Source organism: Rousettus aegyptiacus, unplaced genomic scaffold (genome assembly GCF_014176215.1).
Source record: "Rousettus aegyptiacus isolate mRouAeg1 unplaced genomic scaffold, mRouAeg1.p scaffold_m13_p_9, whole genome shotgun sequence".
NCBI lineage: Eukaryota > Metazoa > Chordata > Mammalia > Chiroptera > Pteropodidae > Rousettus > Rousettus aegyptiacus.
Window position 1 is genome coordinate 32045864 of NW_023416312.1, and position 21847 is coordinate 32067710.

The window sequence follows — 21847 nt, forward strand, 5'->3', positions numbered from 1 at the left end:
GATAGAAGACTAGAGAAAAGGTGTATAACCATGCGCCCAAAAATTAAGTGACTGATGTAGACTGGTGGGTCAGCAATGAAAAGGTGAATGTCCAGGTTTGGCCTCCTCCATGGCTGGCTTTGAAGGGGATTTGGGAGGTTAGGGTTAAACCCCTTAGAGCCCGAGGAAAAGGTAGGATCCAGAGGTTAGCCTGGGCGAGCTACCGCAGCCCACTGCTCTCTGGGTCGCAAATCAATAATCTGGTGGCTCAGAGGAGTGACCACTGAACCTGCAGCAAACCCTCCCAGGTTTTGGCACCAGATGTTAAGTTTGCTGAAGGAGGAATGCACAGGCTAAAAGGGGTTAAGCAAGATTTACTGTGGCAAAGTGACTGCCAAACTGAGCCAAAGATGGCATCAGCCTTGAATGCAAGGGGACCTGAAACTTATATGGGGCTTGAGGTGGGCTTTTTTGGTGGGAATATTTTCAGTGAGTAAATTGGTAGGGAAGGGAAGAGAGTCTGGTGAAACGGGAAGTGAGCATGTAGTGTTGCCAACCCAAATGCAAGGTCCTGATCCCACACAAAAGGTAAGGGAGGAGTCTGGTTCTTACCTTTTGTACGGCGGAGGGGGGTGGGTAGTGATAGGGCCCTCCTGGACCTAACAAACAGGTATCCAAATTGGAGAGGAAGAAGTTACTGTCACTATTTGTAGATGACATCATACTATATATACAGAGGCCTAAAGATGCCACATACACGCAAAAAAAAAACTTTTGGAACTGATCAATGAATTCAGGAAAATAGCAGGGTACAAAATTAATATTCAGAAGTCAGTTGCATTTTTATACACCAATGATGAACTTTCACAAAGAGAAATTAAGAAAAGAATCCCATTTACTACTGCATCGAAAATAATAAAATACCTAGGAATCAAATTCATAAGGAGGTAAAAGACCTGTTCTTGGAAAATTATGTCATTGAAAAAATAAATTGAAGAAGATACAAATAAATGGAAGCATATACCATGTTCATGCGTAGGAAGAATCAACATCATTAAAATGGCCATTCTACCCAAAGCGATCTATAGATTCAATGCAATCCCTATCAAAATACCAGTGGCATTTTTCAGAGAATGAGAACAAATAATTCTAAAATTTATATGAAACCATAAAAGATCCCGAATAGCCATGACAATCTTGAGAAGGAAGAACAATGTTGGGAGGATTACACTATCTGATATCAAACTATACTACAAGGCTACAGTAATGAAAACAGCATGATAATGTCATAAAAACAGATACATTAATCAATGGAACAGAATAGAGAGCCCAGAAATAAATACACATCTATACACTCATTTAATATATGACAAAGAATCTGCAATGAGGTAAATGCAGTCTCTTCAATAAATGGTGTTGGGAAAACAAGACAGATACATGCAAAAAAATTAAACTGGACCATGTTCTTACACCATATACAAGAATGGACTTGAAATAGATTAAAGACTTAAATGTAAGACCCCAAATCATAAAACTCCTAGAAGAAAGCATAGGCAATAAACTCTCTGACATAGCTACTGGTAATTTCTTTTCAGATATATTTCCTCAGGCAAGGAAAACAAAAGAAAAAATAAACAAATGGGACTACATCAAACTAAAAAGTTTTTTTTTTCACAATAAAGGAAACCATCAACAAAACAAAAAGACAACCTACTGAATGAGGGAAGATATTTGCTTACGATACATCTGATAAGGGGTTAATATCTGAAATATATAAAGAATTCATACAATTCAACAACAAAAAATAAACAATCCAATTAAAAAACGGGCAGAAGACCTGAATCGATATTTCTCCAAAGAGGACATACAGATGACCAATAGACATATGAAAAGATGTTTAATATCACTAATCGTCAGAGAAGTACAAATTAAAATCACAATGAGATATCGTCTCACATCTGTCAGAATGGCTATCATCAATGTATCAAAAAACAAGTGTTGACAAGGATGTGGAGAAAAGGGAACCCTCATACACTTTTGGTGGGATGGCAGACTGGTGTCACCACTATGTAAAACAGTCTGGAGGGTCCTCAAAATATTAAAAATGGGTCTACCTGTTGACCCAGCAACTGTACTTCTGGGTATTTATCCAAAGGAAACTAAAACAGTAACTTGTAAAGATCTATGTTCATGGCAATGGCATTTAAAATAGCCAAGATATCAAGCAACCTAAATGTCCATCAACAATTGGATAAAGAAGTTATGGTTCCTGTATACAATGGAATATTATGCAGCCATAAAAAATGAAATCCTACCATTTGCAATGACATAGATGAACCTAGAGGTTATCATCCTCAGTGAAATAAGTCAGAGAAAGATAAATACCATTTGATTTCACTTATATGTGGAATTTAAGGAACAAAAAAAAACAAATTGAAAACAGACTCGCAAATATAGGATGACAACTAGAGGGAAGGGGAGGTTGGGGACTGAGAGAAAGAGGTGAAGTGTTAAAGAAGTATAAATTAGTAGTTGATAGATGGTCATGTGGATGGGGAGAACGGCATAGGGAATGCAGTCAGCAGTGAGGTAATGGCTAGTGTAAAGCCAGAGGGGTAATAGAGTAATCAGGGGGATCATTTCATAAGCTATGTAAATGTCTAACCAATGTACTGTATACTTGAAACTAATAATAAAATAAAATAAAATGCTAAAAAAAGTCCACGTATCAAGTGCTCGCCCTCGTTCAAGCACTAGACTCCATGCTTCTCATCTATTATTTTGTTTAATCCCCACAACAAACTTGAGAAACAGATACTGCTATTAAACCCTTTTATGTCAGATGAGGAAAGGGAAGGTCATACAGGTGTGAAGGTGAAGTGACTTGCCCCAGGTGACACAGATAGGAAGAAGTGGTGGAGGTAGAATTTAAGTCCAGGTCTCTATGACTCCTGAGTCTCTTTCTATGATACCACAATGCTTCAACATTTACATAGGATACTTCTCCTAAGGAAGCACTATACAGGGCTGACATGGTGGAAGCTAGGAGAGCCCTTGAAAGGAAAAATAACGATCAGCTATATAGTCAGATGTTTTCATACTTTCTTGTATTAGTTATATATTGCTGTGTAAAACGCTATCACCACAAACTTAGCAGCCTAAAATAATACACATTTATTATCTCACAGTTTATGTGGGTCAGGAGTCTTGGCACAACTTAGCTGGGTTCTCTGTAAGGCTGCAATCAAGGTGCTGGCCAAGACAGGGCCCTCATCTGAGGCTCAACTGGGGAAGAATTGATGTCCAAGTGCACATGATTATTGGTAGCATTCAATTCCTTGTGGGCTGCCAGACTGAAGACCTCAGTTCCTAGCTTGCCGTTAGCAAGAGGCCACTCTTATTTTCTTGCTGTATCAGTTAGGGTTCTCCAGAGAAACAAAACCAATAGTGCGTGTGGGGTGTGTGTGTGTGCGTGCACTCATGCACACACGCATGTGCATGTGCATGTGTGCATTCATGCTTGCATGAGTATTCTGAGCAAGCTCTAGTCTGTTTCAGACCCTGAATCCAAACCCAAAGGAGTTTTGCCCCTATGGGCTTGCCTCAGGCCATGTGACTGCTCAATAACTATATTTTTACCTTCAACTTTCCTGGGAAGATGATAGGAAATGATGGCTCTGTGGAACAGGTAGGAGTGAACCAGAATCTGTGACTCCCTTAAGACATAGTCTCAATCCCTTTACTGCAGCACAGCAATAGAACAAAAGCCATACACCAGAATTTGTGTCCAGGGAGCCAGGGAATGAAAATGGGCCCTGGGCTCCTAAGAAAAGCCCAAGGCTAATAATGATATGATAATAGATGCCAAAAGGGAGGCATCAAATTATTTTCCAGCTGTGATTTCAACTTCAGCAAAACATTCATGGGTTTTACAAAAGTAGGACTGTAGTTCTCCAAGCTTCTTTGAGGAATGGTTTCATTAACAGTCCACTGTATTTTCCACATCATTCAATAGTCTTTGAAAGAATGACTTTTTAAAAAGAATGATTTTTAAAAAGCAGCTTGCATTTCATAGTAAGGATGACAGAAATATATTAAATAAAATAGGACATTTCAAAAAATAATGAGATTGAAGCCTCAAGTGATGGAAGTATAATTTGAGCATGATTTTGAGCCTGAGATATCTGGAGGGAACTGAAGGTGGGTGCAGTTCAAAACACAAATAGCAAGAGTGTAGTGGGTGAGCAAAAAATAAACACAAGCAATTCATAGAAACAACGCAAATGGCAAATAAACACATAAAAAGTTGTTCGATCTCACACATAACCAAAGAAATATAAATTAAGATTTTAAAAAGGCTGATGTCTAGGGTTAGAAAGAGTACAGGGAAAAGGACACCCCAGGTACTCTAGGTTGAAATGTAAATTGATAAAACCTTTATAGAGTTCAGTTAGGCATGATCTTTCCAAATCGTAAGTACACCTACCCTTTGTCCCAGGTATTCTTCTTCTGGGAGACATTTCTACAGAAACAATTGTGCAAAGATTTATGTAAGAAGATATTCATTTCAGCATTATTTGCACCATGGAAAAATAGATATAACCTTAATATCATCAGTATAAGAATGATTAATGAATTATGGTACAGCTATACAATGGCTCTATATCCTAAAAAGAATAAGGTAGATTGGTACGGGTTGGTATATAAGGATAGTCATAAATATAACTAACTGAAAGAAGCAATTTTCAGAAAATTAAGTACAATATAATTCCATTTTATGAAAAACAAAACAAATGAAAAATCTGTATGTAGAGTGGTAAATATTTGTAATTTTCAGAGCTGAGACTAGAACTCCCCTTAGGGAGGGACAGGCATTTTTTTTAAGGAAAATATCTTGAATAAGCATCCTGTGATGTGAAAATTGAAGTCTTAGGGAGTTGGGCAAGATGGTAGAAAGACAGTGAAAATTTTCTATTAGGGAAGTGGACAAAGGACTTTAAGGACAAGGTCATCAAATATTCAGAGTTAAGGGTATTTTTTTTGTATTATTATGGTATCAATTCCCCTTCATTGCTCTAAGCAATAAATAAAAGTCTTTTATGAGTGATTTCAGTGGAAATTAAGGAAAAGAGACTGAATCTCATGTAAGGGCTTCTTCATAGAAAAGAGAAAAAATCATCCAAAAGAGGTAAGATGTAAGTGTGATACAGAGTAGTTCAGGTATGGTGAGTTCTTCAAGTCCAAAGTGACCAAGTGACATTGAGAATATGGATATCTTGGCAAGAACATTGACCTTCCCACATCTAGAATAGGGAAAATTTGTCAATTGACATATGAAATTTAAGCCTGTGGTCTCTGGGGTCAGACATACTAGATTGAAAACTTGGCTCTAATAATAGCAATGTGAATCAGGCAAGTCAATTAAACACCTTGTGCCTCAGTTTCCTCATCTGTTAAATGGGGATGATAATAGTATCTTTCTCATAGGTTTGTTGTGAAGCTTAAGATCATTTTGAAGGTTAAATGAGATCTTATCTGGAAAGCACTTGGAATAGTACCTGAAATTAAGTGCTCAATGAAAGTTAATGTTAACCATTATCATCATCTACCTGGGTTACAAAAGTAATAGATATATTTATTAAATAGGAAATTATCATGTTTCCTCAATTCCATGATATGTTATTTTTCTAATTTCTGAAATTGGGACTCATCATACCATTATTTTACATTTACATTTAAAGTAATTTTTCTCACCCCATCCAAATAATTCTAAAACTATCTGACTCTCTAAAACTATGCTCTAGGTCAGTGTTTCTCAAACTTTAATGTGGGGGCCTTGTTAAAATGCAGATTTCGATTCAGTGGGTCTGGGGTAGAGCCTGAAATTCTAAAGTTCTAATAAGCTCCCAGGTAATACCAGTGCTTCTGGTCCTTGGACCTCTCTCTGAGTTACAAGGGTCTAGATCTCTGAACTATAACCAGTCTGAGATCAGAGAAGCCACAGGTTGAAATGGGAGCCATTTGGAGTCAGGCCACTACAGCAGCCTTCTTGATGTAGCAAACTCCTGGTCCAACAGGCATGGGATGGAGGTTTTGGCATGGTGATGAAATCTGTAGGTGAAAAACGATGTTTGAGGAGGTTAGTGAGTGTTCCTAAATTAACATCTCTGGTATGTGTAATAGTTGTTAGCCATTTTGAATCAGAACTGTTTAGATGCCAGAAATTCCAGAAATGAGACCCAAAGACTTTGGTCTTATTGGTTTTAACTCTAGGCAAACCTCACTAATTGTAGTCTTTTGCAGTCACCTCATACATTCTCAATATGTAGGGAGCAGACTTCTAGTCTCAGATCTCCACCTAGAGTAAAACCATCCCCTTCACCCCAACTAACTCTATCCATTCAACAAATAAGTATAGTTTTCTCCATTCTGTCTTTGTACCTTAAATAGTCAGGCATCAAGCCATGGGGATTCTTTTAGTTTTAATTTTTATTCTTTTAATTTATTGTAGTAATAACAATTAACATGTCTACCTTTTTAAAAAATTCATAAGTATACAATACATTATTGTTGACTGTAAGTACAATATTGTACAGCAGATCTCTAGAACTCATTAATTTTACTTAACTAAAACTTTAAGCCCATTGATTAGTAACTATCCATTTATCCCACCCCCAGCCCCTGACAACCACTATTCTGCTCTTTGATTCTATGAATTTGACTATTTTAGAGGCCTCACATAGTTGGAATCATGTAGCATTTGTCTTTCTGTGTCTAGCTAATTTCATTTAGTATAATGTCCTCAAGATTTATCCCTGTTGTTTTCATATTACAGAATTTCTTTATTTTATTAAGGCTGAATAGTATTCTGTTGTATGTATATACCATATTTCTTTGTCCATTTATTTTAGTGTACAATGTTTTTGCCATATGGGCCCTCCTGTGATAGCATATCCTTTACCTCTCTCCTGTGCTGCCACTGCCTCCTACCATACCCCCTTCCCCTGATTTCCCCATCCCAAACTGTTTTGCCCACTCTTCACAATGATTTTGCCTAAAATATCTCCATTTTCCTGCAATCATTCCTTCTCCATCTACTATACAAATTTTCTACTTCTAGTCAGATCTTATCACTGTACTTCTAAGCACATCATCCGTGTTCTAGAATCCAAGCTTTGATTATTCTGTGCTTCTCATTCACAATACTTTCCCTCTTCCAAGGAGAGCTTTTAGGAATAGCTAAGAGTAGCTATCATTTATTGAGTACTTACTCTATGCCTAACTCTGTTCTAAGCACTTTACATAGATTATTATTGATTACAATAGCTATATGAGCTAGATATTTTATAATTATTACCATTCGATTTGAAGAAACAAAAGCTCAAATAATTTATCTCATGTCTAGTCTGTCTCTAGACATGTAAACTCTGCCTTTGTCTTACTGATTTCCTCTCTCCTCCATTTAAATGCCATCTCAATGCTTTCAAAACATATAGGACATAAATTAACTAAGCTTTGGTTCCTTGAAGTGCATCTGGATTTAGATTTAATAAACACATCATTTATCATTTGCATGTTTGTTGCAGGGAAAGGACTTTAAAGGACTTTAAAGCCATTTTGTTCACATAAATTGTTTAGCCATTTTCCCCACATACATTGTTTAGCAATTTTCTCTGTGGTCTTTATTACCATTGAGGTGCTCAGCAAACCCTTTCTTCATGAATATTCTAAAGCTGAACATCAGCAGTGCCCCTGTCACAAGCATTCCAGTCCCAAATAGAGGAATCAGAATGAGTAACTGATGCATTTGTATTTAGCAAAGTGAAACTCATGGGCTCACAGCATTGTCTCTGCAGCTCTGAGAAGGGAAGTGGGGATGATAGAGTTGGGTAGGAGAAGAGGGCCTTTCCCTTTTTTACTCACTATACTTCTGTATTGTTTCATGTTTCTTTTTACAATTAATGCTATTTATTACTTGTGTAATAAAAAGAAATACAATTATTTATTTAAAAATAAGTGACAATGGAAAAAAGAAAATTTAGAGACTGCAGAAGAATCATAATCAAGTAAGTTGTCTCCAGAAATAAACAGGTGATGCCATTTGTTATCTATCAGAATGGCCAAAAAATTTTGAAATTTGACAATACTCATTGTTGGCAAGTATAAGGAGAAATAGGTAGTATTTTCCACTGTTGGCAGAAGGTTATTACAGGTTCTTTAAAGGCAGTTTTTCAGTGTGCATCGGCATTGACCATGCATGTATCCTTGACCTAAGAATAGCACTGCTAGGAATTTACCATACAATTATATGGTAAATAAGTATGTCATAACATACTACATAAGGATGTTTGCTGCAGAATTTTTTAAAATGGCAAAAAACTAAGCGTCCATCATTAAAGCTTGATTAAATAAACTGTGGTTTATCTATTAATAGTAAGAACATTAAGCAGCTATTTAAAAGCAAAGGATAGAGCTGCAGTGCTTATGTGAAAGATCAATGAGGTATTGTTAAGTGTAAAAAGCAAGGAACTGTAAGTATAGTATGCTATCATTTGTATCTTTTTTTCTCCCCCTGGAAGAATACACAAAAACTGTCAAAAGTAAAATTATATTTGGATAGAAATACTTGAGTCCTGGAACTGGTGAGCTTTTATTTTTAAATTATAACTATAAATGCTTTACAAATATTTTGTCATATATGTGTATAGCTTCTAAACAAACATAAAAACACCATTCTAAAATATCAAAGAGAACACTGACAGACTTGAAAAGCCTGGTCCATGGACTCCAGGTTAAAAACCTTTGTTTTAGGGGAAAGAATTTGTCCAAACATTCAGTGTTCCACTTCTTAAGTCTGGTAGTTCCTCTGTTTGGATACTGGTGACAAGGTTTATATCTTGGAAGTCATCCTTGCGCAAATAGTCTTTAGCAAACAAGGACCATGTGAGTGTTAGAACATTAGGGGGTAGCTTTAACTAGCCAACTCTAGGTTTTTTTCTTTTTAAAAACTTATAATTTCCTGATTGTTATGGATTCACAAGAAGTTGCAAAATAAGCACAGAGTGGTTCTGTGTCTTCTTACCCAGCTTCTCCTAATGGCAATATTTTACATAATTAAAGTGCATATCAAAACTAAAAAATGAATTGGCTCAATATTCTTATCTAGACTACAGCTCTTATTCAGATTTTACCAGTTTTTGCATTATTCATTTTTTTTGCTATGTCTTTGTGTATAATTCTATTACATTTTATCACATTTTCAGATGGATATAACTCTCTCCATGATCAAGAGACGGAAGTGTTCTGTCACAACAAAGGAACTCCCTGTGCTGCCACTTTATAATTACGCACTCTCTTTCCTGCCCTATCTGTTGTTAGCTGTTCTCCACCTCTATCATTTTGTCATTTTGAGAATGTTATATGAATGGAATCACAAAGGATGTAAACTTTTGAGATTAACCTTCACTCAGCATAAGTTCCTGGAGATCCATCCCTGTTGTTTCCTGCATCAGTGATTTGCTTCTTTTTATTGCTGAGTAGTAATTCATTGTATGGATGTATTACAATTTGTTTAATCATTTCACCTATTGGAGGACTTTGAATTGTTTCCAGTTTTGGGCTATGACACATAAAGTTCCTATAAATATTCATGTGCAGGTTTTCTTTTTGTGAGCGTAAGTTTACAATTCTCTAAGATAAATACCCAGGAGTGCAATTGTTGGGTCCCATGGTAAGAAATGCCAGACTAACTCTACCAGTTTTCAGAGTAGCTCTACCAGTTTTCATTTCCCGCCAGAAATGTATGAGAGTCCCAATCGCATCATACGCTGGTCAGCACTTAGTATTGTCAATATTTTTCATGTTAGCCATTCTAATAGATGTGTAGTGATATCTCCTTATGATTTTAATTTGCATTTCACTAGTGACTAGTGATGTTGAACACCCTTTCATATGTTTTTAGATCCATATCATCTACTTTGGTCAAGTGTCCATTAAATCTTTTGCCAATTTTCAAGTAAGATTTTTTTTTTACTGTTGAATTTAGTGTTCTTTTTCTCTCATTAAACTTTGCTTTAATGGGGTCTCAAAATTCTGTAACAGATTTTTGGTCAAGCTGTTTCCATTAAAAAGTACTGATTTTAAAAACTAATAACTTAAAACTACTACACACCCACAAAACCAAATGGTCCAGAAAACATTCTCCTTTCCTTCTGAAGGTTTTACAATGCGTTGTAATCATTAACCAGTCTTTTACCATTAAACTTAAATGGCCAATTGAGACATTCTTCTACCACTGATTAAGACTGGGGTGGCAGGTATTGGTGATACTATTCATTTAGCCTTCTGAGCTTTCTGGGCAAACTTGATAACCTTGCTAGCTCCAGCTGTCTTTTTCTCCACTGCTTTGATGACAACCACAGCAACTATCTGTCCCATGTCATGAACAGCAAAACAGCCCAGAGGGTAGTCAGAGAAGCCCTCAACACACATGAGCTTGACAGAAACCATATAAATGATGGCAGCTTCACCAGATTTCAAAAAATTTGGACCATCTTCCAGCTTTTTCCCAGAACAACATATTCTAAGAAAAAGAATAAAAAATACAGATATTGTGAAAGGGCCCCTGGGGCACCCCTCTCCCAGATGGTAACTATTGTTCTCTAGTGTATTCTCTTCAAGTACCTTTTCCTTATGCAATTATATATATATATGTGTATATATATGTGTGTGTGTGTATATATATATATATATATATATCTGTAGAAATACATAGTTTTGTGGGTTTGAAATTTCTACATAAATTGTTCTTACTATGCTTTTCTCTCTTAGCAAGATATCATGGAGTTCTTATGTTGGCATAACAGGCTTTCATTTTACTTTCTCCCACATCACTTTGGGGGCGTTTTGCCTTTTTAAAAAAATGTTATTTATTTTAATTAGTTTCAAGTATACGGTACATTGGTTAGACATCTACATAGTTCAGAAAATGATCACCACAATTGCTCCTTCCCTCCCCTGGCTCTCTACCTAGTTAATATATTAATGCTAATTGTATTCCCTATGCCGTGCTCCCCATACCCGTGACCATCTATCAACTACTAATTTGTACTTCTTTAACCTTTCACCTCATTCTCCCAACCCCCAACCCCTCTCCCCTCTGTCCATCGCCAAATTGCCCACTATATTTGTGAGTCTGTTTTTGATTAGTTTGTTCTTTTTGTTCCTTAGATTCTGCATATAAGTGAAATCATATGGTCTTTATTTTCCTCTGCCTGACTTATATTTCACTCAGCATAACCTTTAAGTCCATCCATGTCATTGCAAATGGTAGGATTTCATTATTTTTAATGGCTGAGTAATATTCCATTGTATATATAAACAATAACTTCTTTATCCAGTCATCCGTTGATGGGCATTTAGGTTGTTTCCACCTCTTGGCTATTGTAAATTGTACTGCCATGAATATTGGGGTGCATAGATCTTTACAAATTATTGTTCTACTTTTTTTTTGGATAAATACCCAGAAGTGCAATTGCTGGATCAAAAGGTAGACCCATTTTTAATTTTTGAGAAACCTCCGTACTGTATTCCATTGTGGCTATACCAATTGCAATCCTACCAACAATGTATGAGGGTTCTATTTTCTCTGCATACTTGCCAACACTTGTTTTTTTTTTTTTGATTTATTGATGATAGCCATTCTGACAGGTCTTTTGTTTTCCTGGCCCAGGAAGATATATTCAAACAGAAATTCATGTTAGTAATATAAGAAAGTTTACTGCCTATGTTTTCTTTTAGACATTTTATGGTTTTGGAGTCTTACATTTAAGTCTTTAATCTATTTTGAATCTATTCTTGTATATGGTATAAGAAGGTGGTCAAGCTTCTTTTTTTATTGCATGTATTTGTCCAATTTTCCCAACACCATTTATTAAAGAGACTGTCTTTACACCATTATACATTCTTACCTCCTTTGTTATATATTAAGTGAGTATATATGCGTTTATTTACTTCTGGGCTCTCTATTCTGCTGCATTGATCAATGTGTTTGTATTTATGCCGGTACCATGCTGTTTTGATTATGGTTGTCTTGTAGTATAGTTTGATATCAGGTAGTGTGATACCTCCATCTTTGTTCTTCTTTCTCAAGATTTCTGTGGCTATTCAGGTTTTTTTTATGGCTCTATATAAATTTTAGGATTATTTGTTCCAGCTTTCTGAAAAAATGCTATTGGTATTTTGATAGGAATCGCATTGAATCCATAGGTTACTTTGGGTAGAATGGCCATTTTAACAATGTTGATTCTTCCTACCCATAAACACGGTATATGCTTCCATTTATTTATATCTTTTTCAATTTCTTTTTTCAATGACATAATTTTCTGAAAACAGGTCTTTTACCTCCTTGGTTAATTTGATTCCCTGGTATCTGATAATTTTCAGTGCAATTGTAAATGGGATTGTTTTCTTAATTTCTCTTTCTGAAAGTTTATCATTGGCGTATAAAAATGCCACTGACTTCTGAATATTTATTTTGTAACCTGCTACTTTCCCAAATTCATTGATCAGTTCTAACAGTTTTTTGGTGGGATCTTTAGCGTTCTCTATATATAATATCATGTCATCTGCAAATAATGAGAGTTTTATTTCTTCCTTTCCAAATTGGATGCCTTTTATTTCTCTTTCTTGTCTCATTGTTGTGGCTAAGGCTTCCAATACAATATCGAAGAGGAGTGATGAAAGTGGGCATCCTTGTCTTGCTCCTGATCTTAAGGAAAATGTTTTTAGCCTTTCCCCATTATGATATTAGCTGTAGGTTTGTTATACATGCCTTTCTTATGTTGAAGTATGTTCCCTTTATTTTCATTTTGCTGAGAGTTTTTATCATAAATAGATGCTGGATTTTGTTGAACTCTTTTTCTGCATCTATTGATATGTTCATATGGTTTTTATCTTTCAATTTGTTAATGTGGTGTATCATATTAATTGCTTTGTGGATCTTGTACCAAACTTGCATCCCAGGAATAAATCCAACAAGATCACAGCATATGATAATTTTTTACTGTATTGCTGAATTCAGTTTGCTAATATTTTGTTGAAGATTTTTGCATCAATGTTCATAAGAGATATCAGCCTATAGTTTTCTTTTTTTTGTAATGTCTTTGCCTGTTTTGGAATCAAGGTAATGGTGGCCCCATAAAGGAGTTAGGGAGTCTTCCCTGTTCTTGAATTTTTTGGAATAGTTTGAGAAGAATAGGTGATAATTCTTCTTTGAATATTTGGTAAAATTCACCTATGAAGCCATCTGGTCCTGGACTTTTTTTGGGAGGATTTTGATTACTGATTCTATTTCATTGGTGGTAATCAGTTCAGATTTTCTGTTTCTTCTTGACTCGGTCTTGGGAGATTGTTTCTAGGAATGTGTCCATTTCTTCCAGATTGTCCAATTTGTTGGCATATAATTGCTCATAGCATTTTCTTATGATCCATTGTATTTCTGTGGAGTCTGTGTTTATTGTCCTCTTTCATTTCTGATTTTATTTATTTGAGTCCTCTCTCTTTATTCCATGATGTGTCTGTCTAAGGGTCTGTCAATTTTGTTTATCCTTTCAAAGAATCAGCTCTTGGTTTCATTAATCTTTTGTACTGTTTTACTAGAGTCTATTTCATTTATTTCCGCTCTGATCTTGTTTCTTGAGGTAGGCCTGTATTGTATGAATTTCCCTGTTAGGACTGCTTTTGCTGTGTCCCATAGATTTCGAGTCATTGTGGTTTTGTTTTCATTTGTCTCTAGGTATCTTTTGGTTTCTTCCTTGATCTCATTAATAACCCATTAATTGTTTAGTAGCATGTTATTTGGCCTCTATGTAATTGTGTATTTTCCATTTTTTTTCTTGTAGTTGATATCTAGTTTCATACCATTATGGTCAGAGAAAATGGTCGATATGATTTCAATATTCTTAAATGTATTGAGACTTGATTTGTGTACTAACATGTGGTCTATCTGGGATAATGTTCCATGTACACTTGAGAAAAATGTATATTTTGCTGCTTTGGGGTAAAATGCTCTGAAAATATCTATGAAATTTATCTGTTCTAGTGTGTCTTTTAGGCCCATTGTTTTCTTGTTGATTCTTTGCCTGGAAGATATTTTTATTAATGTCAATGGTTTGTTAAAATCTCCTACTATGAGTGTATTGCTATTGGTCTCTCCTTTTATGTCAGTCAATAATTGCTTTATGGATGTGTATGTGTTTACTAGTGTTATGTCCTCTTGATTTATCGATCCCTTTATCGTTATATAATGCTCATTTTTGTTTTATATATTTTTATTTGTTTAATGTCAGTTTGTTTATTTTTATACTATATATACATAATTATTTCTTTTAGCATTTTATATCCTTTGTTTTAAAGTCTATTTTCTGTGATATAAGTATTGCTATCCTGGCTTTTTTTTTTCTCATTTTCCATTTGCATGAAATATCTTTTCCCATTCCCTTACTTTTAGTCTTTGAGTGTCATTTGATATGAAGTGGGTCTCTTGCAGATAGCATATGCATGGGTCTAGTTTTCTTATCCATTCATTTACCCTATGTCTTTTTATTGGAGCATTTAATCCATTTACATTAAAAGTGGTTACTGATATGTACACAGTTACTGTGTTTTTATTATTCATATTTGTTATTTCTATTTCCTTTTGTACCCCTTCTCTTTTTACAGAAGACCCTTTCACATTTCTTCTAATGCTGGCTTGTTGGTGATGAATTCCTTAAGCTTTTTCCTGTCTGTGAAGCTCTTTGTTTCACCTTCCATTTTAATCGAAAACCTTGCTGGTAAAATATTTGTGGTTGTAGATTCTTGTTTTTCATTACATCGACTATTCCTTGCCAGTCTCTTCAGGCCTGCAAAGTTTCCATTGAAAAGTCAGCAGACATTCTTATGCGGGTATTCTTGTAAGTAACTAGCTGCCTTTCTCTTGCTGCTTTTAAGAAATTCTCTTTGTCTTTGGCATTTTAGTTATGATGTATCTTGGTACAGGTCTGTTTGAATTCTTGTTTGGGACTCTTTGGGCTTCCTGAACTTGTATGTCTAATTCCTTTGCCACGTTAAGGAAGTTTTTAAACTTCATGTTGTCCCAGAGATCTCTTAAACTATCCTCATTTTTTAAAATCCGTTTTTCTTTTTGTTGTTCTGATTGGGTGTATTCTGCTACCTTGTCTTCCAATATGCTGATTCGATCTTCTGCTTCATCTAATCTACTGTTGAATCCTTCTAGTGTCTTCTTCATTTAAGTTATTGTATTCCTCATTTCTATCAGGTTTTTTATGGTTTATATGTTCTTTTTTATGCTTATTATCTCTCTGTTGATGTTCTCATTGTGCTCGTCCATTCTCCTCATAAAATCATCGAGCATCCTTATAACTATTATTTTGAACTCTGTCTCTGGTAGGTTGCTTGCCTCCATTTTATTTAGCTTATCTTCTGGAGTTTTCTCCTGTTGTTTCATTTGTGGTATGTTTATTTGTTTTCTCTTTTTATTAGCTTCTTTGTGTTCATTTCTATGTGTCAGGAATATTTGTTTCATCTCTCAGCCTTGGCCAGATGGCCTAATGTGGAAAGTGTCCTGTTTGGCCCAGTGGCACACTCTCCCTGATCCTGTATGCTGAGGGCTCTGGATATGATCTTCGTGTGGGTTGTGCATGATCTTCTGTTGTTGCCAAGCATTTATTGCTGTTATTAGACCAATGGATGGGATTAACGCTTAGGCTGACTAATTATGGGCATTGGCTGTAACAACAGGGTAAGAGTTGCTGTGTGGAGGCTGACCCCACTGAGTGAGAGGTGCCCTAGCAGGCTCGTGTACTTGTTGCAACCACCCTTTGTGTGTACCACTAATGGGACTAGTTGGGAGTTGCTCCGTTGTGTTCTGGTGCCAGCCTCCAGATGTGTTGGTTTTGTAGCCCCTTGAGAGCGGCTCCCCCATAGGCAAGGTCAGCTGCTGCTTTGATTCCTCAGGGCTACACGGTGGGAACTACAAAGTGATCCATAGATGGTTATTGCCTATGCTGGATCTATAAGTAAGTAGAAGAGACAACGCTATAGGCACCAGTCGGCTATCCCTTGTCCCTGACCTGTGGTAGTTTAGCAGAGGGACCAGTGCTCCTCAAGGCCTAACACTGCCTGTCAGTTACCTGTAAGTCTCTGAAACTGGATGTGCCTCTGAGTGATATGCATGTCGGATTCTCAGGGACACTGAGAATCTCCTGGATCTAGTGAGTAAATTTCCCCCTGCCGCTGTCTCTGTGGCTCCCTGTATAAGTTTCTACTCATAGAAAAGTCAGCCGCTGCCCACCTTGGGCCTAAATGTGCTACCCCAGGGCAGGGGCAGTTGCCTATCAACGTGCAGTGGGTACTCGGTGTATTGGATGGGACACGATGTCAGGATGTCAAGAGCTGTCAGGCCAATACAGATCTCTGCAATCCCCTCACAAGATATTGCAGCTCGTACAGGCAGCAGTGTCTATCCACAGCTGTTTTCCTCAAAGCACACTCACTGTGCTAACCAAGGTCTGTTGCCTGTGCTGACTGTATTGCCCTAGAGCCAAACAGGGCACAGGAGGCTGCCTGTCAATGGGCTGCAGGTACTTTGTGGCTTGGATGAGGTGGGATCTTAGGGAGAAAAGGTCTGTCAGGCCAATACAGCCTCAGTTTTGTTGCAATTTCTGTGCCTGGGAGTTCCCACTGTAGTCACAGTTCACAGTGAGACCAGCTGCCATCTGAGGTGGTCCCACAGACCCCTACACTCCCTGGACACAATATTACATCTCTTGCAGGAAACAAAGGTCTGCCTGCTACTGATTTCCGTGCAGCGCCCACCCTGTGTCAGCCAAATTTTGTTGCCAGTGTGGACTAGGAGATAAAGGAAGGGGAGGGGCAGGGCTGTGGCAGTTCACTGTCAATGGGCTGACTGGGACAATCCGTGGGTAGATTGGAGTGGGATCTCAGAGTGACAATGGCAGTCAAATCATACAGCCTCAGTCTTGCTGCAAATTTGGTAACTGCTCATGACTTTCCTCAGAAGTTCCAGATCACAGCAAGATGTTGTCTGGGACTGGCCCACAGAACCCTGAAATTAGCTCAAGTTCATGCTGGCAGCAGTGATCTCCCTGACCCTATCCAGAAATGCGGCTCTCAGCCCGCTGGGAATGCTTGGCCTTGAATAAGAGCAGGGGTTGGCAGCCATCCAGCAACAAATGCCCTGGACAATCTGCTGGCTGGGAAGAGAAGGCTGATCCCCTCTGGCCAGTGCTTCCTAATGGCTCTGTGGGAGGGGTCTGCACAGTCAAGTGGGCTCAGTCTGTAGATTGCCTGGTAGGGGGTCTGAACTAAGGCACGATGGTGGCTGTCCTTCCAGCCCTCGTTCTGGCTCCAGGTAAGCAGACTTTCTCAGAATGAATCCCACGCAAGCCTCTGTCCCACTGCTGGGTGAGGGTCCACAGTTCAGAAATACTGTGCGTTGGTCCTTCAAAGGGCCATCTGGGGATTCATTCTCCTTTCATCTCACCCAGATGGCCAGAATACCCTCTGTTTTTTACAGTCAGAGTTATTGAAATATCCTCTTCCTTGGACTGGGGCTCTGGGCTGGTGAGTCCCCAAATAAGACCAGGACTGCCCTCTCCTTCAGGAGAGCTTCTGCAGGCTTGCTCTCTCTCCCAGTGATCCTCCACCGCCCATGGGGGCAGGTTCAGCTTGATTCTTGACTTTGCTTCTCCTACCTGCTTCAATGTGGCTCCTTTATAATACCAGACGTAAGTGTTACCATCAGCTAGACTTCAGGTGATTCTTCACGTTGATAATTTGATAATTTGGTTGTAATTTCAATGCGAACCTGGGAGGAAATGAATCCTGCTTTTATCTAGTCCACCATCTTCATCCTCATTCCTGTTTTGCCTTTTTGAATAATCTTTGACTCTCCATGAGTCTTCTCAGAAGATATCTTGTCAATTAAGTCTGGTGGATTATTTTTTGCTCTCATCAGCCCCATTGGCCACAGTGAATGTCTTTGACAGACACATTCTTGACATTGAAACCCACATTGTCCCCAGGAGAGCTTCACTCAAAGCTTCATGGTGCATCTCAACAGACTTTGCTGTAGTTGTAACATTGACTGGAGCAAGGGTGACCACCATGCCAACTTTGAGAACACCAGTCTCCACTCAGCTTAAAGGGACAGTACCAGTACTACTAATTTTGTAGATATCCTGGAGTGGCAGATGCAAAGGCTTGTCAGTCAGACAAGTTGGTGGCAGAATGCAATCCAGAGCTTCAAGCAGCATGGTTCCACTGGCATTCTATCTTTATGGGTGACTTTCCATCCCTTGCACCAAGGCATGTTAGCACTTGGCTCCAGCATGTTGTCTCCATTCCCACCAAAAATTGACACAAATGCTATTGCATTGGGGTTGTAGTCAATGTTCTTAATGTGGTGCTGATTTCCTTAATGATTTTCTTGTATCTCTTCTGGCTGTAAAGCAACTCAGTGAAACCCATCTTGTTAACACCCACAATTAGTTGCTTTACACCCAGTATGTAAGCCAGAAGGGCATGCTCATGGGTCTGCCTGCTCTTGGAGATACGTGCTTCAAATTCACCAACATCAGCATCCATCAGGACAGCAAGTCAGCCTGAGATGTGCTTGTGATTATGTTTTTGAAAATCTTTGTACCCTGAGGCATCAACGATGGTCACGTAGTACTTGCTGGTCTCGAATTTCCACAGGGAGATATCAGTGGTGATACCACACTCATATTCAACTTTTAGTTTATCCAAGATCCAGGGATACTTGAAGGAGCCCTTTCCCATCTCAGCAGCTTCCTTCTCAAATATTTTGATGGTTCTTTTGTCAATATCACCACATTTGTAGATCAGATGACCAATTGTAGTTAACTCATCAGAATCTATGTGTCCAATGATGACGATGTTGATGTGAATCTTTTCCTTTCCCATTTTGGCTAAGATTTAGCAGTGGTTTTCACAACATGTGTGTTCTGGTGGTAAGCCCATTTCAAAAATGCTAGAATATTCTTTATATATTCTGTATATGAGTCCTTTATTGATCTGGGATTTGCAAATATTTTTTCATGGCTCATCATATCCTCTTAACAAAGTTTTTTTTCAAGGAGCAAAAGTTCTTAATTTTTAAAAAGTTCAATTTATTTATGTTTTAATGGATTGACTTTTGATGTAATATTTAACAACTCTTTCTCTAACTCAGGTCACAAAGATTTTCTGCTATGTTCTCTTCAAAAAGTTTTATATTTTTACATTATACATTTAAATCTCTGATCCACTTTGATTTCATATTTGTTTAAGACATGAGGAAGGCTTATTAGAGAATATAGGGAGTTTCATGGAACATAAGGTCAGTAAATATAGCCAGGTTTCAGGAGAGACTAAAACCATGAACTGGAAAGTCTTCAGAAATCAGGGTAGTTCTTTTTTTTTTTAAATTACCCTCTCAGTCCATGTGGTCTTCTGTCTTTCTATATCCACTTTAGTCTTCACTTCGCAATGTTGACTTCTCTACTTTTCCATGAACTTGACTATATAGAGCTCCCCCATGGCTATTGGGTTTACAAGTCCTAGGTTTAAGTGACCAGCAGGGAGTGACTAGCATCTCTGAATTCCAATTCTGGTCTTTATTCATGTCCTCATTTTCTAATTTTCTGTCACTCTGTTTGAACCTCTCAGAATGGAAGTCCTCATAGTGAATATTCTGGGTCACCTCGTGGAGGTCCTGCATGTGAGTAATGAGCACTGTCTTCAGTTTCAGAAAGTGATTGTACTCTGGGTTCTCCACCTTCATGACACCCCACAGGTAGAGGTGACCTTTGACATTCTTGCGTTTGGCGTGGATCAGTTGAATGGATATAACCACAGAGGATGGGATATTGGCCTTGAGAAGCCTAATCTGCTCTTTAAAATCCTCATCTTCATCTGATTCTGCATCAGGCAAATGATAGATTTTGACTTTATGTTCTTCAGTTGCATCCAGAATACTTTTCTTCAAGCATTCCTGTTCCTTCAGAGAGTGTCAGCTTTTACAATGGCAGGCATAATATTGACCTTATTGTGTATGACTTTCATAAATGTGACATCTAAGGGCTTAAGTTCATGTCCAAAGGGTGAAATGAAGTAAAAGCAATACACTGTTATCAATGATGTGCTTGCTGTCTGTTCAAACTACTCTCATTCAGGTACTGTTAATCATGTAGGAGATAATTGTCTTAAAACAATTCCTGCAGTTGATAGTGTCACCACAGCCATATGTGTCCACCACTGTCAGGCGCAGCTTGACCCCTTGCTCTTTAGTCTTAACAGTTGAAGCCTCAATTTGGACAGTCCTTTCAATTTTCTCTGCAGCTCCAGGTATGATTCTTTTTGGGTAGAGATCAGTCAGGAATAGGCTGTTTATGAGAATTCTCCTAGATCTGAGTCATCAACCACTGACCACCATTAGTGTGAACTCAAAACTTTTTTTCACTGATTCTTGGTGATCTTGGTTGGCAATATTTGCAAATCCAACATAGGAGTTTCTGGATTTAAACTGAGTTAGTTGTTGCTTATCCATCTTTACTGAATTTTCATCAGTCTTATGGGCTTGGTTTCCTTATTCTGAAAAGAGTGGAACAGGTGATGTGATTCTTCACTTTATAGGTAACTAGAGTGAAGGGAAGGGAGTTTCTTTAGGAAGAGCTATGTGACTGCTGAGGATAAGAGAGGTGGTAGAGGGAGGGCAGATGGTGGTAAGAATGTGGAGCAACAGCAGGAAAGGGAGCCTTTGCCTCCGGCTCTTTCCTCCAGGAAGATGGTGGCAGCACCGAGCTGGGAGCACTTGTAGTACAGTTCAAGTAGACAAATTGTGTGATATGTGAATTATATCTCAATGAAGTTTTTAAAAAGAAATTAAGGATAAAAGGAATGAGAAATTATTAATTTAATCCAAATAAAAAGAGAGCAATAGAAGCACTTCCAGTCAAGATGGTGGAATAGGTAAATGCTGTGTTTGCTTCCTCTCATGGCCACATCAAAATTACAAATAAACTACAGAATAGCCATCATTGGGAGTCACCCAAAGTCTTGCTGAACAGAAGTCCTACAACTGGGGACATACAATTAAGGCCCCCTTGAGACTGGTAGGTGGGGCGGAGTCGTAAAACAGGCTGATCTCACACCTGTGTGTAGTGGTTAAAAATCAGGAGAGATATCTCAACTGTGGAGGTCCCCCTAGAGAAGAAAGGGGTACAAGCCCCACACCAGACTTCCTAGCTAGTGGTTCTAGTACCTGGAAGAGAAGTATCCACAACTTCTTTCTGTGAAAACTAGTGGAAATTGTGGTTGTGTGAGACTGAGGGTGGTTGGAGTCCCAGGCATCCCTCTTTAAGGGACTTACTCACTGATAGACTCATTCACTGGGGTCCAGCACTGGGGCAGCCACTCTAAAGGTGCCAGGGACATAAAGGGAGGAGCTAAATTGTCTGGCTTTAGGGTGAGGGCTGGAGGAGCAGCTTTCTCCCAGACAGAAATGCTGGCAGAGGGCATTGTTCCTTTGTTCAGCCCTTCCCACTTCCACCGCACAGATGAGGTGGCTGCCATATCTGAGTCTCCATCAACCTGACTAATACTGGTCACATCCTGCCCTAAAAATTCCTTGAGACCCCACCCCACCCTACTTGTGAACACACCCAAGCCACTTCCAGTGGCTTTTCCATATAAACAGCCTGTCTTTACTCAAAAAACCTAAAAAAGAAGCATGCTTGGCCTTGGCATGTCCTGTACCTCTTGCAGAGCAGCTCTGAGCCCAGCA

At 38.2% G+C, this 21847-nt stretch overlaps 2 pseudogenes; both read right to left on the bottom strand.

The window, feature by feature from the left end:
- Positions 1-18015: 18015 nt before the first annotated feature.
- LOC107515042 lies at positions 18016-18987 on the bottom strand (annotated as a pseudogene).
- A 547-nt stretch (positions 18988-19534) lies between these two features.
- On the bottom strand, positions 19535-20641 carry LOC107515041 (annotated as a pseudogene).
- Between the last annotated feature and the right edge of the window lie 1206 nt (positions 20642-21847).